The sequence below is a fragment of the Sapajus apella genome, unplaced genomic scaffold (assembly GCF_009761245.1).
Source record: "Sapajus apella isolate SASKATOON/1434 unplaced genomic scaffold, GSC_monkey_1.0 scaffold7, whole genome shotgun sequence".
Classification (NCBI taxonomy): Eukaryota; Metazoa; Chordata; class Mammalia; order Primates; family Cebidae; genus Sapajus; species Sapajus apella.
This window is the reverse complement of record NW_022436947.1, coordinates 1,694,177-1,711,319: the sequence shown is the minus strand read 5'-3', so window position 1 is coordinate 1,711,319 and position 17,143 is coordinate 1,694,177. Positions and strand designations below refer to the sequence as shown.

At 45.3% G+C, this 17,143-nt stretch overlaps 1 pseudogene; it reads right to left on the bottom strand.

The window, feature by feature from the left end:
* Positions 1–15,066: 15,066 nt before the first annotated feature.
* Positions 15,067–15,166, bottom strand: LOC116550455 (annotated as a pseudogene).
* Between the last annotated feature and the right edge of the window lie 1,977 nt (positions 15,167–17,143).

The following is a 17,143-nucleotide window of genomic DNA, read 5'->3' as shown; positions in this document are numbered from 1 at the left end:
GTCGAATGATATTTAAATAATTACAATATTGGCCAGGCATGGGGGCTCACGCCTGTAATCCTAGCACTTTGGGAGACCAAGGTGGGTGGATCACGAGGTCAGGAGGTCAAGACCATCAGACCATCCTGGCTAACATGGTGAAACCCCGTCTCTACTAAAAATACAGAAAAATTAGCTGGTCATGGTGGCGCATGCCTGTAGTCCCCGTTACTCGGGAGCCTGAGGCAGGAGAATTGCTTGAACCCAGGAGGTGGAGACTGCAGTGAGACGAGATTGTGCCACTGCACTACAGCCCGGTCAACACTGCGAGACTCCGTCTCAAAAAAAAAAAGAAAAATAATAATAATTATAATATCGTAATAGCTTTTAAGATTATTTTTATTCTTAGAATCAATCTATAGTCAAATCACAGGAAAGCATAATTATGGTTACAGAACATAATGTAAATATTACAAACCATGATAATATTAAAAAAAAAAAAAGTCTAGTAAAGAAATGGAAGGTGAAAAAGAAATAAAATAAAAGTATGCAAACTGCATCTACCACAGGAGAGGGTCAGTAGGAGCTGCCTGAATTTGATACATTGAGAAATAAAGCTCTTAGTATTTTATTTGAAGTTGTAAAATATACCATAGAAGAACTAAAGAAGAACCAAAATAATATATCTAATAAAAACTGTTTAGGGAAAATAAGTGACATAATAGATGCATTAAATTCCCTTCCTTCCTTCTTTCCTTTCTTTCTTCCTTCCTTCTTTCCTTTCTTTCTTCCTTCCTTCTTTCCTTCCTTCCTTTCTTCTTTTCTTTTTTTTTCAGGGTCTCACTCTATTGTCCAGGCTGGAGTGCAGTAGCATGACCTCAGCTCAACGCAACCTCTGCCTCCCTGGCTCAAGCAATCCTCCCATCTTGGCCTCCCAAGTAACCAGGACCACAGGCATGCACCAACACCCCAGACTAATTTTTGTTTTTGTTTTTCTTTGTAGAGATGGAGTTTTGCCATGTTGCCCAGGCAGATCTGAACTCAGGTGATCCTGACCTCAAGTGATCCTCCCGAGCTCAAGTGATCCACCCTCCCTGGCCTCCCAAAGCGTTGGGATTACAGGCTTGCGCCATGGCACTTGGCCTAAATTCTTCATTTTCATGGCAGGGAATTAATAGACACATTCTGCATTGATAAATCAAGAAAGAAAGGTATAAGCAAATTTCAGGTTCTCTAATAACCATCAAAAAAATTAAAAGAGGAAATCTTGAAAAGAGAAACTTCTGGGAATGGGACTAAGGGAAGAATTTGGGGAGGGGATTGTGATGTTTCTTTTGCATTTTATACCTTTCTGGATTATTTTAATTTTTCTGTGTGCACACATTCTTTCTAAAACTAAAACTAAGTTGAGCAAGAAAGAAAATAAGAGAGAGAGGGATCAGTAGTATACAGTATGACGGGATGAACTTGACTTTCTTTCATGATCTACTAGTGACTAAGCTGGCAAATCAAAGGAATTAATTGCTACCGTGTCCTAGGCCCTGTTCTAGGAGCTAGGGATGTAGCCATAAACTTTAACAAGCAAAACAAAACAAAACAACGGTTCTCATGGAACTTGCATCCCAGCTCAGAAAGCTGACATCCTGGGTGGTTAAGTCCTAAAGATATTTCAGATAGGAAATGGGTCAAAGGAGTGCCCAGGGCTAGGGGAATGACATGTCGTTGTTAAAAACTGGGTGACCAGGGAAGTCATCACCAAGAAAGTGACTAAATGATTAAAGGTAGGAAAGTGATGAGGGAGTGGCTGCGTGGCTATCCAGAGGGAGTATTACAGACAGAATAGCAAGTGCAAGGGTCCTGGGGCAGGAGTGTGCCTGGTGAGTTTCAGGAACAGCAAACAGGCCAGAGTGGCTGGAATGGAGAAAGCCAAGGGAAGTATGACAAGGGATGACATCAGACAGGGCAGGACATGGGGCAGGTCATGCAGGCTTTTCGCTCTTTGAAGGACTGTGGTTTTATTCTGAACAAGTTGGCAAGAGATTAGGTTACAAAAAGACTGTGGCTTCCATCTTGCTTTCTCTCTCTTCCTCTTTCACTTTCTCACTTTGATAGAAGCTGGCAGCCACACTGTGAGACGTCCCATGGAGAGGCCCACATGGCAAGGAAATGAAGCCAACAGCCAGTGAGGAACTGAGGCCCTCAGTCCAACAACCCGTGAGGAACCGAATCCTGCCAACAACCACTGAATGAGCTTGGATAAGAACTCCACACCCCACATCAAGCCAACGACAGCCCCAGCAAACATGTGACTGCAGCCTTGCAAGAGCCCCTGAGCTGGAAGACTCAGCTAAGCCACACCTAGACTCCTAACCCAAGGAAACTGTGAGAGAATAAATATTTGTGGTTTCAAGCCACTCGATTTTGGAGTAATTTGTAATGCAGCAATAGATAACTGATGTAGTCCATTTGTGTTGCTGTAAAGGAATAACTGAGGCTGGGTAATTTATAAAGAAAAGATTTCTTTGGCTCACGGTTCCACAGGCTGTGCAAGAAGCATGCCTCATGCTGCTTCCACTCATGGCAGAAGGTGAAGGGGAGCCGTCGTGTGCAGAGATCACATGCTGAGAGAGGAGGCCGGAAAGAGTGGGTGGGGAGGTGCCAGGCTCTTTTTAAACAACCAGGTCTTTTAGGTACTAATACAGCAAGAACTCACTCACTCCCCCATCCAGAGAGGGCGTTAACTGGTCAGGCACCATGGCTCACACCTGTAATCCCAGCACTTTGGGAGGTCGAGGTGGGCAGATAACCTGAGGTCAGGAGTTTGAGATCAGCCTGGCCAACAAGGTGAAACCCTGCCTCTACTAAAAATGCAAAAATTCGATGGGCATAGTGGCATACACCAGTAATCCCAGCTACTTGAGAGACTGAGGCTGGAGAATCACTTTGACCCAGGAGGTGGAGGTTGCAGTGAGCCAAGATCATGCCATTGCACTCCAGCCTGGGAGACAAGAGCAAAACACTGTCGCAAAAAATAAATAAATACACGGAGAGGGTGTTAATCTATTCCTGAGGGCTCTGCCCCATAACCCAAACACCTCCCATTAGGCTCCACTTCAACACTGGCAGTCAAATTTCAACAAGACGTTTGAAGGGGACAGTCATCCAAACCACAGTAATAAGACACCACAAACAAAAATTTAAAACTAATCTGTGCTGGGATTAGAAAAAAGCTTTAATATATAGAGCATTTGTAATTCTATGCAGAGAATTAATTATCAAGCAAAATCTTGATGGAAAAGAACTTCAATTTGATGAGAATCAAACCCGCTGTGTACAAATTTACATACCTAATGCTTGGCAAGATTTCCCACAGGTGAGCTTCTGGCTCGTACATCTAAAAACTTAACTTCTGCTTCACTGTTCACATTCTCCATTTCTAATGACTCATTGTTACCTCTGATTACAAACTCTTGCCCTCCACTTCCATGTCCTGGGTGAATCCCATAGTGCGCAGGAGGGATCCTGGCTTACTCAGGTGTGCTGAAGCCCAGCAAGTGAGAGGCCCTGAAACCTAAGCTTCATTAGCCTCGTGGTGCCTCTGCCTCTGCCCTAGCCCTCTCCGGGTGTTTCCACTGTTCTCAATGACTCCTACCTGGGGTTGAACCCAAGGTTTAGGGGAAAGTGTGGGGGGGGTGGCTTCTCTATGCTCACTCTGGGAGTCCCAATAAACCAATAAACATACAGAGCACGGACTTTGCATTTCCTCTTCCAATCTCCCTATCGGAAAAGAGTTATACCCTTGAGCTCATCTTTCTTTTTTATTTTGAAATGGAGCCTCGCTCTGTCTCACAGACTGGAGTGCAGTGGTGCGATCTCAGCTCACTACAGCCTCACCCTCCTGAGTTCAATTGATTCTCCTGCCTCAGCCTCACGAGTAGCTGGGATTACAGGTGTGTGCTACCATGCTCAGCTACTTTTGTATTTTTAGTAGAGACGGGGTTTCGCCATGTTGGCCAGCCTGGTCTCGAACTCCTGACCTCAAGTACCCACCTGCCTCCACCTCCAAAACTGCTGAGATGACAGGTGTGGGTCACTGTGCCTGGTCCAGTAGGAACTCTTTTCTAAACATGACCACAATACCATTATCAACTAAAACCAGTCTCCCTATCAGAAAAGAATTACACTCCTGTGCTCATCTTGCTTTTTTTTTTTTTTTTTTTTTTTTTTTTGAAGTGGGGTCTCACTATGTCACCCAGGCTGGAGTGCAGTGAAGTGATCTCAACTGCAGCCTCCACCTCCCAGGTTCAAGCCATTCTCCTGCCTCAGACTCCTGAGTAGCTGGGATTACAGGCTCGTGCCACCACGCCCGACTAATGTTTTGTATTTTTATTAATAGCAGAGATGGGGTTTCGCCCTTTTGCCTAGGCTGGTCTCCAACTCCTAACCTCAAGTGATCTGCCCACCTTGGCCTTCCAAAGTGCTGCGATTACAGGCATGATCTTTCTTTTTCCTCATCTTTTCCTGGCCTCCTCTTTCTTTGTCCTAGGTGCCCTATCCTTCTAGAGACATTAAACCCCAGTCTCTTGTCCTAGCACTAAATGGCAAACAAAAACAACCCAAAAAAACTTCTGGAAAAGAATCCTTGCTAACTTATCAAGAGGGAAAATACAGCTGTATTTCAAAAATGATCATTCAGCTACAGAATTCTTCTGTAGCGGGTTCACATAGAATAGGCGTCAGAACTGGAACCCAGGTTTGGAAGCTGCAGGGAGGAAGATTTTAATTTGGTGTGAACAAGCACTCCATCATCTGATGCATTAAAAAAAAAAAAAAAAAAAAAAAAAACAGTTTGTCCAAGCAGAAGCTAGAAAACTAGTCTGAGGATATTCATTCACAAACCGGATAAACTTCTGAATTAGGTGACTTTAAGTCTCCACCTAATCCCACGCTGTCTAATATTTTCACTGTTAGGATGGCAAACACACCACCAGCTTTAACACACCTTTTATTTTAACAATGTAAAACTAAATTATCATTCAAAATATACTTCATAACTGAGATAGAGCTACTGCTAAGTAATTTTCCTTTAAAATTTTATCTGGAAAAGATCTGACATGATTGAAAGACAAAACAAAAACAAAAATTCCCCAAGCTCCAAGATTTGAAATTCAAGAAAAATGTTCCAGGTCTCAGTATGAAATGATCCAAAATAGGCAATATAATTTTCACATCTCTTGGAAAAATACTGAGTCATATTGCCCACCCACATCTTACAAAAATAACAGAAATCCAATGATTCAAGCAAGATACACTCTGTCATTGTCTGAAGCAAACATTTGAGTCATTCCGGAAAATTAGGAGCAAACTCTTGTCAGTGACAAAAGTTTTTTAATTCCACATCCCAAGGAAAATTTTGCAATGACAGGCTCTTTCCAGCCCCAGACATGTCTTTTCCTTGCACCCTGGAATACCTTAGGGCTGGATACCGCCCTCTCCCAAGAATGACAAACATCACGTGCGGAGCAGGCTGCGCTGAGTGGGTGACGTCATTCATTCAGGCAGAGCACAGCGACACATCCAGCGAGCAGTGCTTGGGACTCCATCAATAGTCCTCGGGCGAGGTCAGTGGGTGGGAAAGGCTTCCTAGAGACCCTCACAGCCCACAGAACCAAAGGAGGCCCTTCCTCACCCACTCTGAGCGCCTTGTCCTGCAGACTTTTCTAATGTCAGAAGCAACAGCCTAACGCTCCATCTGTGATTTTACAACTCCCTCCCTCCCTCCCTCTTCCTGGCCAGCCCTGTTCTATCTCATATCCCTTTTCCTTGCTTGTGTTCCTTTTATCTCGTGCTCCCCATGAACTCCTTTTTTTTTTTTGAGACAGGGTCTTGGCTCTGTTGCCCGGGCTGAGGACTACAAGCATGTAGCCCCATGCCCTGCTAATTAAAAAAAGAATTTTGGCTGGGCACGTTGGCTCATGCCTGTAATCCCAACACTTTGGGAGGCTGAGATGGGCAGATCACTGGAAGTCAGGAGTTTGAGACTAACCTGACCAATATGGTGAAACCCCATCTGTACTAGAAATACAAAAATTAGCTGGGCGTGGTGGCAAGCACCTGTAATTCCAGCTACTCAGGAGGCTGAGGTAAGAGAATCACTTGAACATGGGAGATGGAAGTTGCAATGAGCCAAGATGGCACCACTGCACTCCAGCCTGGGTGACAGAGTGAGACTCAAAAGAAAAAACCAAACTTTTTTTTTTTTTTTAAGAGACGAGGTCTCACTATGTTGCCCAGGGTGGTCTTGAACTCCTGGCCTCAACTGATCCTCCCATCTCTGCCTCCAAACATGCTGGGATGACAGGTGTGAACCAACAATTCTGGCCAGACTCTTCTCTGCTTCTTCCTACAAGCTTAGGGTTCCCTGTGCATTGCCCAGCAGAGTATCTGATGGCAGTAACAGCTGGGTGAATGTTTGCCTGGAGAAAATGACAACAAAAACAAAATAAATTCTACGTAAGCTGTCTCTGAGCCTGTTACTCCTGAAGGAACAGACCTAGCCTCCTCCGCACTCCCCCCCTCCTTTTTTTTTTGAGATGGAGTTTTGCTCTGTTGCCCAGGCTGGAGTAGGGGTGCGATCTTGGTTCACTGCAACCTCTGCTCCCAGGTTCAAGAAATTCTCCTGCCTCAGCCTCCCAAGTAACTGGGACTACAGGTACAAGCCACCACATTCAGCTAATTTTTGTATTTTTAGTAGATATGGGGTTTCACCATATGGCCAGGCTGGTCTCTGAACTCCTGACCATGTGATCTGCCTGCCTCAGCCCCACAAAGTGCTGGGATTACAGGCGTTAGCCACCACGCCCAGTCACCTCCCCATTTCTTCCCAGAGGAATTTTGGTGCTTCCAGTTTTCTCATTCTCCATCACTCCCCAATCCTTCACCGGTAGGGACATCACTGAGATGGCTCCCAAATGGCACCAATGGCCTCCAGGAGCCTTGTGCCTGGCTTCCTTCGGCTCCTGTCTGCAGCACTGGACAGCGATGGCAACCCATTCATTCTCTCTGAGAATTCTTCACCTGATGGAGCATCTCTGGTTTTCCTTGTAATTCTACCAGCTGATGTCTGCACAGCCGTTTCACGGCATCATCTTCCCCTTTGTTGCGTCTTTGCCGATTCCTCTTTATTTCCACTTTCTCTACACTGCAGACCTCTTCCTCTCCCCTCAAAGCCTGTACTTGGTCCTGCTGATGATGCCCAAATCCCCCACTTCCCAGCTCTGTTCTCACTGCCCCCAGAGCTTTGCCCTCAGCCCCGCAAACTCTTCCTACAGTCTTCATCTTTGCCCATAACTGAGGGTGCTCCCCTTTCTTAATCCCATGGCAAGCACCTCTCTTCTTCCTGTCACAGGGCGTCAACCTCCCATCTTTTTTGACTCTTATGTAGGCCTTGCTGACCTGGGCAACAAACACCCTCATCCCAGTCATATGCAGAAAATACAGTCTTTCCCAGGTCCTCAGAATTCTTTCTTTAAAATCGCTTTCTCAGGCTGAGTGTGGTGGCTCACGCCTGTAATCCCAGCAATTTGGGAAGCCAAGGTGGGCGGGTCATGAGGTCAGGAGATTGAGACCATCCCGGCCAACATGGTAAAACTTCATCTCTACTAAAAATACAAATATGTTACTAAAATTCGAGTAAAATTTTTTTTTTGCTGGACGTGGTGGCGCATACCTGTAGTCCCAGCTACTCCAGAGGCTGAGGCAGGAGAATCACATGAATCCGGGAGGTGGAGGTTGCAGGGAGCCGAGGTCACACCACTACACTCCAGCCTGGCAACAGAGTGAGACTCTGTCTTAAAATAGATAGACAGATGATAGATAGATAGATAGATAGATAAAATTGCTTTCCCATCGATCCCCTTTCTCCCATCCCTTGCACATCCCCCGCCCCCAACTCTGGCATTTCCTGCCATTCACCTGGATTCTTGCAGTCCCCACCCCTAGCACTGTCTCCTGAGTTTGAGCCTTTCCCTCCTCCAGTTGAGCCCAAAGTACCTCACTGATCTGCTGTGCACTACCCATGACACTTCAGTGGGACCCCATCCTCCCAGAATAAAATGTACTTCCTTAGCCTAACATTCAAGCTCCCCCAGCAGAAGCAGCGGCAACAACAAAAAACAACAAAACATTATAAATAAATCCGGCCCAAACCTATTTGGTCAGCAGCATTGGAAGCAGAATGTAGTGCCTAAGAGCTCGGGCTTGGACTCTAGAGCCAGACTGCACTTTCTAGTAGTGTGTTGTTGAGCAAATCATCTAACTTCTCTGGGCCTCAGTTTCCTTAGCTGCAAAATGAGGCTGAACAATAACATTGCCGAGGATAGGCAAGCATATGTAGATGAATCAGTTAGAGCAATGCCTGGCATACTGTAATTGCTCAATAAATGGTCGTTAGCATTATTTCTCAACCTGCTCTCCCACTGCTCCCAGACATGAATCTTTTCACCTACTAGTTCAATTGACCTGCTTGGGGTTTTTCCCTTTCTGTGCTTTGCCTATGTGAACCTGTCCACAAGAAATGCCCACACTGCTCCTTGTCTCTGTTGATTAAAAGCCCTTAAGGTCAAACTCAAATGCTACCTTCTCCATGAAGCCCTATTTAATGTCTCTTCAGCTGGAAGAGTTAGTGAGGCTTCTTTCCTGGTGCTTCTCATCTTAATGCCTATTATTATGGGTAATGTGTCTGTCTATGCTACTGGATTGTCTTTGGCCCTTAAGGACAGAAAATCCTAATTAATTTTTCTATTCCTACATAATCATTTCATCTCAGACATTATGTTTTTCATCTCTGAAAGTTCAAAGATGGGTCATTTTTATAGCTTCCATGTCTTTCTTTATCAAGCTTATATTTTTCTCTATGTTCTTGAACACTGGGAGTATATTTATAATTTATAATATCTGTTTTAATAGTCTTGTCTACAAATTATATCATCTGTGTCATTTCTGAGTCTGTTTCTATTGACTGATTTTTCACCTCATCATGGGGCATCTTTTCCTGTTTTTTCACTTAACTGGTAATTTTTGCTTGGATGCTAGACATTATCAGTTTTACTTTATTGGGTGCTGGAGTTTTTGTGTTTCTTTAAATATTTTTGCGCTTTGCTCTGAGTAGCAGTTAAATTATTGAGAAAGAGTTTGATCCTTTCAAGGCTGGGTTTGAAGCTTTGTTCACGGGGTTCAGAATAGCAGTTATCTCAGCTGGACCTGATTTGGTCCCTGAGATAATACCTTTTTGAGAACTCTACTCAGTGGCCTGTATTTCTCCTCTGGCTGGCAAGAGCAGAAACTATTCCCAGCTCTGTGTGGGCTCTGGTGGTTTTTCCTCCTGTTCTTTCCAAGTCATTTTCTTCCCAGCCTCTGGTTGTTTCCTCATAAACAATCACTGATCAATACTCAGATGAAGAACTCATGAGGAGCCCTCCACAGGTCTTCAGAGTCTTCTTTCTCAATCTGCATGTGTGTGTGCACGATGCTTTCTCCTCTCCATTACTCTACCCTGCAAATTCCAGCCACCTTGGCTTTCCTAAACCCTGAAGTCTTCTTTCTCAAGGACACCAATGGGCTCCATTTGGGTTCCTCCTCCCAGCGCTAAGAACCAGGAACTCTCTCCTGGCAGTAATCCGGGGGAATTGCATGCTTCCCCTCATATGTTTCCATTCTTTCAGTTTTCATTGTCTTGCACTACCTGTTGCACAATGTCTGAAAACAGTTTGTTCACATATTTTGTCTGGTTTTCAAATTGTTTTAGGCGGGAGGGAAAATCTGGTCCCCGCTTCTCTATTATGGCTAGAAGCAGAAGTGTATCTCTACATAATACTACGAAGCATGCTTTGTTCATCTAAGTGATCAATAATACTATAAAATAGCATTTTAGCTGGGTGTGGTGGTGCACACCTGCAATCCCAGCTTCCTGGGAGGCTGAGGCAGGAGGATCACCTGAGCCCAGGAGTTTGAGGCCTCAGTGAGCCATGATCACATCGCTGCACTCCAGCCTGGGTGACAGAGCAAGACCTTGTCTCAAAAAATAAAATACAATTTTTTATTTCTAATTTTAAAATTAATCTAGCACAGAAAACTTTTTAACTACAGAGAAATACAAACAAAAAGACCAGTTCACACATGACCTTCCATGTTTTGCTGTATGACCTTCCTTTCTTTATAAGTACATTGCTCTTCCTATGAATACACAAATGAATATATTTATTATTATTATTATTTACTCAGTAAACACTGTTGAATGGATACCAGTGAATTGGTGCTAAAGAGTTAGGTACCATGCACAGGAGTTCTGAGAGTCCCCTTAACCCTTACGCGGGTAAAAAAAGGCTGCTTGGCAGGTAGAGACAGCTGCTTAACAAGGAAGCCCCCTCTACGGGAGGTTACATAAGGAGTCTGGACAACCAAAGTCTAAATACAGACCCCAAACCTGATTAACTTTTGGCATGTGGGTTGCCCTAAGTTGGCAGAGCACAAAGCCTCTCTTTCCAGAACAAAATTTACTCCTTGTCCAGGAAAGGCAGGTAGAGAGAGTGTCTGATTACATGCCAAGTGAGTGGAGTTTGAACGGCCGATGGAAAGAGAGAGAACAGGTGACAGGGTGTAGGCACCTAGCCTCACTGAGATCATGCTCCCTTTACCCCAGTAGAGAAAAGGCCATCTTTAGAGTCCCCTGACTTCATGGGTAAAATACCTTTCACTCCCTACAGGAGTGTGTGCCCTGCTCCCAGCAGGCAGACCATGAACATTGGTTGGAATAGTAAATGGAATATATGAATAGGATAATAGAAGGTCTCTGAGATGCCAAGTCTTTTTCTAGAAAGCTCTGCTTGTCTGTGAGGGTTTTACCTTAGCAAAGCATTTTGTCAGTTCTGCCCACACCAAATCTGAGATGTCTGGCATGCATTCCATAGGGACACAGGGGCCGAATTAATTGGTTCACAGATGCAGAAGTTTTTGTTAGCCTTTCAGTTTTCAATTATCTGACCCGCAACTATTGTTTAGGTGACCAAGCTGGTGTCTTTTGATTCCTGCCATTGACCTCTGACCTCTGATTGCTTTTGGTGGCATTCCCTGAGTAGTGGGGGAGAGTATGGGATGGAAGGAAGCTCAAGTGTCTACCAAGCAGAAGTAGAAGAAATATTCTTTTGATGAGAATCCAATAAAAAAGCCTAAAAATATATAGCAACAAAATACAGAAGAGAGAAAGAAAGAGAGAGAGGAGAGAAAGCAGCAAGCAGAGTCTTCTTTTACATGGAACAGAGGATGAACACAGCCAAGCAACCTCAGATCAAACAGGCTCAGCCAAACACTGGAGAAAATCTTACAGGCAATAATAATATCTGAGTTCTCACTGACAGAGCTAAAGCAAGAACTCCTATGCCCCCCTCTTATCTCATGGGAGGCAGGCAGGATCCTGGGGTATTGAGTGCACAGGCTTTGTGTAACAGATTAGAGTTCTCATCCCAGCTCCACCCCCTCATACCAGCATGGCCTTGGGCAAGAGCCTCACCTGCAAGGTGGGGGTGAATTTAATAGCATCTGCCTCATGAAGTTGTTGTGAAGATTCAATGAGGTGACAGCCGGGGGCAGTGGCTCCTGTCAGTAATCCCAGCACTTTGGGAGGCCAAGGTGGGAAGATGAGTTGAGGTCAGGAGTTCAAGACCAGCCTGGCCAACACGGTGAAACCCCATCTCTACTAAAAATACAAAAAGTAGTGGTATGTACCTGTAGTCCCAGCTACTCGGAAGGCTGAGGCAGGAGGATCACCTGAATCTGTGAAGTGAAGGTTGCAGTGAGCTGAGATTGCACCACTGTGGGACAGAGCAAGACTCCATCTCAAAGAAAACAGGAGGAAAATGTTTAGAATGTCTCTGGTACTCAGTAAATCTCAATAATGTTAGTAAATGTTAGCTATTATTATTCTCTTTTCCAGAACTTTTTCTTTGTATATTCGATGTTTTTTAAAGAAATTATGAGGGCCAGAGTTTTTTATTGTAACAAAAAGTCAAAGCTATGATGAAACAGATATTTCTGGGGGGGGGGGGGGAAGGGAACTGAGAAATGTAGGGAATAAAATATATTAAACGTGAAATATACATGAATGCCATTTTGAAATTACTTTGATATTTGGAAACATTAAAAGGTATGTAACTTGCTCATAGAAGATGTTATATAATGAATGTAAAAGTCTGTCTTACCTAAGCATTAACTCTAAATCAATCAGTTGAGTTTTCTGTTGACTTACTGTTATACATTTTGAATTCTCGTAAATGGAGCTATAGCTAAGATGTTGAGGAAATCTAAGTTGTCAGTTTTTGCCTATTTATGAGAATCAGGCAAAATCTAAAAGCAGGGGGGAGAAGTCAGCCTTACGGTAAAACAAAGAAAGTCATTATGCTCTTTGTACTCAGTGCCCTCCACTCTGTCAAAAAGATACAGAAAGCCCCAGTTTCCAGAAAAGATGAGAATAAAATGAACCCAGATTCGCAGAAAACGTCTTTTTTTTTTCCACTTGTCTAATCAGTCTTGTTTTGTGTGCTGCCACTGGCATAGATGCCTGGCTTTCTGTTTCATTTTGATCACTTTCAAGGATTTTGGAAGAATGACATTTTCTCCAAATAAAATTAATTGCCATTATTCCTATGCTATGTAATTTATTTGGTCACTCAATAAATATTTATGAAGGACCTCCAGGATGCCAGGACCTGTGGTTGGGGACATAAAGACACGTGGTCCCTGCCCTGGTAGAGAGAGCCTTGTAGAGAGGTGAGTGGACTGAGCCGTGGCTGACCTTGAGAGAGAAGGGTGCTCGGGGATGGTGCCCTTCCCAAGGGAGAAGAAACTGATTACTGGGAGGGTCAAGAACTTTCGGGGCACATTTGAGCTACAAGGTCTATTTTCCAAATAGACCTTTCTTTTTCATATTCCGTAGGACCTGGGGGACTTGGAAGTGGTTAGGGGCCACTACTTACAAAAGTCTTACCCAAACATGGTAGCAATAACTTTACAATCTCAACATTAGCTGATACCATCTGTGTTATTCATTAAGAAACACCTGACAGAAATGTTGAGCCTCACCCACCCATTTCCTCTCTCAGTATATGTTACATGACTACTATTTGCCCAACCAAGTGGAATTATGCAATTAGAATAACTTAGAATTATCCTGATTACCTTCAGTGAGTTCCCTATATTGGACCCACAAGTCATTATAAGGACAATGGTTCTGACATCCAGAACTCCTTGGGGAGCTTCATGTTTAAAGAGATTCTTTGTAATCAAAGAGTTAATTACAATTAACTCCCACAGCATCTTAACAGGGGATCACTACCAAGATTCAATACAGAGTTTCAGTGCCATTTTTATTCCAAACGTTATTTTTATATCTTTTTGGTTTTTTTTGTTTCTGTTTTTGAGATGGAGTCTTGCTGTGTCACCAGGCTGGAGTGCAGTGGCACGATCTTGGCTCATTGAAACCTCTGCCTCTTAGGTTGAAGTGATTCTCATGCCTCAGCTTCCTGAGTAGCTGGGATTACAGGTGTGTATCACCACACCTAGCTAATTTTCTGTGTTTTTAGTAGAGATGGGGTTTCCCCACATTGGCCAGGTTGGTCTCAAACTCCTGACCTCAGGCGATCTGCCCGCGTTGGCCTCCCAGGGTGCTGGGATTACAAGCATGATCCACCATACCTGGCCTTGTTTTTAAGACAGGGTCTCACTGTGTCACCCAAGCTAGAGTGCAGTGGCACAATCACAGCTTACTGCAGCCTCAGCTTCCTGAGCTCAAGTGATCCTCCCACTTCCACCTCCTAAGTAGCTGAGACCACAGGTGTGAGCCATCACATTCAGCTAATTTTTTTAACTTTGAGTGGAGACAGGGCTAGTCTTGAACTCCTGAGCTCAAGTAGTCTTCTCACCTCAGCCTCCCAAAGTGCTGGGATTACAGGCATGAGCCACTGTGCCTGGCTTCTTTTTTTTTTTTTTTTTCTTTCTTGAGACAGAGTCTTGCTCTGTTGCCAGGCTGGAGTACAGTGGTACAATCTCAGCTCATTGCAACCTCTGCCTCCTGGGTTCAAGTGATTCTCCTGCCTCAGCCTCCTGAGTAGCTGGGCATGTGCTAATTTTTGGATTTTTAGTAGAAATGGGGTTTCACCATGTTGGCCGGGATAGTTCTCGATCTCTTGACCTGGTGATCTGCCTGCCTTGGCCTCCCAAAGTGCTGGGATTATTGGCGTGAGCCACTGTGCCCAGACTCCTCTTTTTATCTCTTCTTGAAGATGCTATCTACCCAAGTGACTTTTATGGGACTGACAAAAGGTCACAGCTTAGAAATTAGTTAGGATAAGGAAGGATGTGAAGGTTCATAAATTGGTGTGGAAATGCCAAGTACAGGTGGAAGGGGGATGAGCGAATAGGCAGCGTCAAAGCTCTAGGCCCTCCGAGTGGGCTCCTTGGGTTCCAGGAGGAGGGAGCCAGGGCAGAGAGTGTGAAAAAGAAGTCAGACCCCTTTACTGCCAGCCACTTCTTTCTCCATGTGAACACTCCACAGACTTCCAGAAGTATTAGTGTCTCTGCACTAGTGTCCCCAGATTTAGGGACAAATAGATGTCTTGAGTTCCCAGAGGAAACAGATTCTGAGGTGAGACTGGATGCAGAGCATGGCCCCAGGATCTGTCGCTGATGGGGAGCAAAGGGAACAGGTGGGGCAGAGGGAGGAACCTCAGTCAATCCCAGGATCCCACAGAGAGCTCTGGAGCTGGGATGGCCCTTCAGAGCTGTCCTGAGTTGGAGCTAGGAGACCATACCTGGGCAATGACCAATCCTTAATATGGGCTGCCCTGGAGGGAAGGGGTGACCTTCAGCAAGGAGGGTAATTCCTGGAAAGGGACTCAACTAATAGCAGCCATCAGCCACCCATGTCCCCAGCAGCTGGGAGAATGAGCACCCACAGAACCCAATACTGAGGATGGGTCATTTACATGACAAAGGATCAGTGGTTGCCTGTTCTCATTTGTTTCACATTATTTTAATTGTTTAATGCAATGCTTCACAAATTTGCACGTCATCCTTGCACAGGGGCCGTGCTAATCTTCTCTGTAGCCTTCCAGTTTTTTAGTACATGTATATGTGCTGTCAAAGCGAGCGCTTGTTTCACATTAGATGATAAAGGCGTTGAGGGAAAGACTTGCTCTTCCAACTCACATATCCCCTACAGTGCACTTGCTCATGATAAGATGAGGGCCTCCCCAGACAGACCAGCTGCACCTGTAATGCCCATAGCTAACATCCTTCCTGCCACAGGGATGCCAGCAAAATAAACAAGGCTGCAGAGGAGTGTCATCTTGGTTTGGGATCCCTTGTCTTTCTAGATTGCTGAAAATCAGGAGCTGAGAGCCACAGAGCACTCAGAATCCTCACCAACTGCTGAGCCAGAACCTTTAGCACAGTGGGTCTCAGAGAGTGTTCCTGGAACCAGCCATCTTGGCATCACCTGGGAACTTGATAGAAATGCAAATTCCCAGGCCCCACCCCAGACTTACTGAGCCAGAAACTCCTAGGGTGGGACGGGCAATCTGTTCTGACAGCTCTCTCAAGGGGACTCACTAGCTTGAGATGTTAGGCTTCAGCAAAGCGGCACAAGTGTGCGCAAGGGCAGCCTGGGAGCCATGGCTCTGCACTGGCCCTCGCCTGGGCAAGGCAAGGAACAGGGCAAGAGCAGGAAGGAAAATATCAGAGGTCAGCATGTCCATCCAAGAGCAAGCCCTGGCCAGGGGACAAGGCGGAGGAGACAGGCAGGCCCTGCTGCTCAGCACAGCCGCAATGCCAGTGTCACCAGAGGTGTGACAAAGATGCCTGTCAGTGACCCTCCTCCGTTCTGTTCTAAGGGTCTCTGTGCTGGCTGTCAGTTCCTTTTTGTAATTGAAGGGAGGTGCCCTCCCTTTCATTCCGGGTGCTACTTCCTTGGCTGAGAAAACAACAAGCTGCAGCCCAAGCCTCTCCCCTCTGTGAGAAAGAGAAGTGAGAGAGGCTGACTGCGAGCGACCTGCAGATGCCAAGGCTTTGCTGGGTTACTCCAGCAGCACAACAGCTACTAAGAAAACCAAAGTGGCTCTTTCATTAGCCAGTTCCTGGAAGAGGAATGGTTCCATTTCTACAACCACTCAAGCAGGGATTTATTGAAACCGATCCATGCTCAGGTCCCAGAGGACACAGTCCCTGCCTGAAAGGCACTAGAGCCTAGTTAAGGGGAGGAGAGTAACTCACCTGAAAAAAACAGCAAATGGACCTAACCTGTATAATTAGGGGCTAAATTGTGTGAGCCAGTCTCAAGGTGCAGTCGGTCGGGGAAGAACTCACCATGAAGACTCCCCAACGATCACAAAGAGGAGGCCAGAAGTGAGGGAAGTCTTCAGAGGCCAGGAGAGGGCGTGGTGTGGGGGTGGGGTAAGAAACTGCAGGAACAGAGCCTGGAGGCAGAGACAACAGTCAAATATCCGGCATCGCTAGAGCCCTGCACCTGAGCCAGGCATGTCGTTCGAGGCTCCCTCTAGAAGCCCCCTCAACACAGTTGCCACATAAAAGACAAGATGTGGCCGGGCGTGTTTGCTCACGCCTGTAATCCCAGCACTTTGGGAGGGTGGATCACGAGGTCAGGAGATCAAGACCATCCTGGCCAACATGATGAAACCCCATCTCTACCAAAAAAATACAAAAATTAGCTGGGTGTGGTGGTGCTCGCCTGTAATCCCAGCTATTCGATGAAACCTGGGAGGCTGAGGTTGCAGTGAGCCAAGATAGCGACACCGCACTCAAGCCTGGTGACACAGCAAGAGTGGCCGGGCGTGGTGGCTCACACGTGTAATCCAAGCCCTTTGGAGGCCAAGGCAGGTGGATCACCTGAGGTTGGGGAGTTCAAGACCAACCTGACCAACATGGTGAAACCCCGTCTTTTAAAAAAAAAAAAAAAGAGAGAGACTGTCTCAAAAAAAAAAAACAATAAGATGCCCAGTTAAATTTGAATTTCAGCTAATCAGTAAATAATGTTTACCATAGGTACGCCTCAAACAGTTCGAGGCTTTTTTCTAAAATATCTGGCTGAGCATGGTGG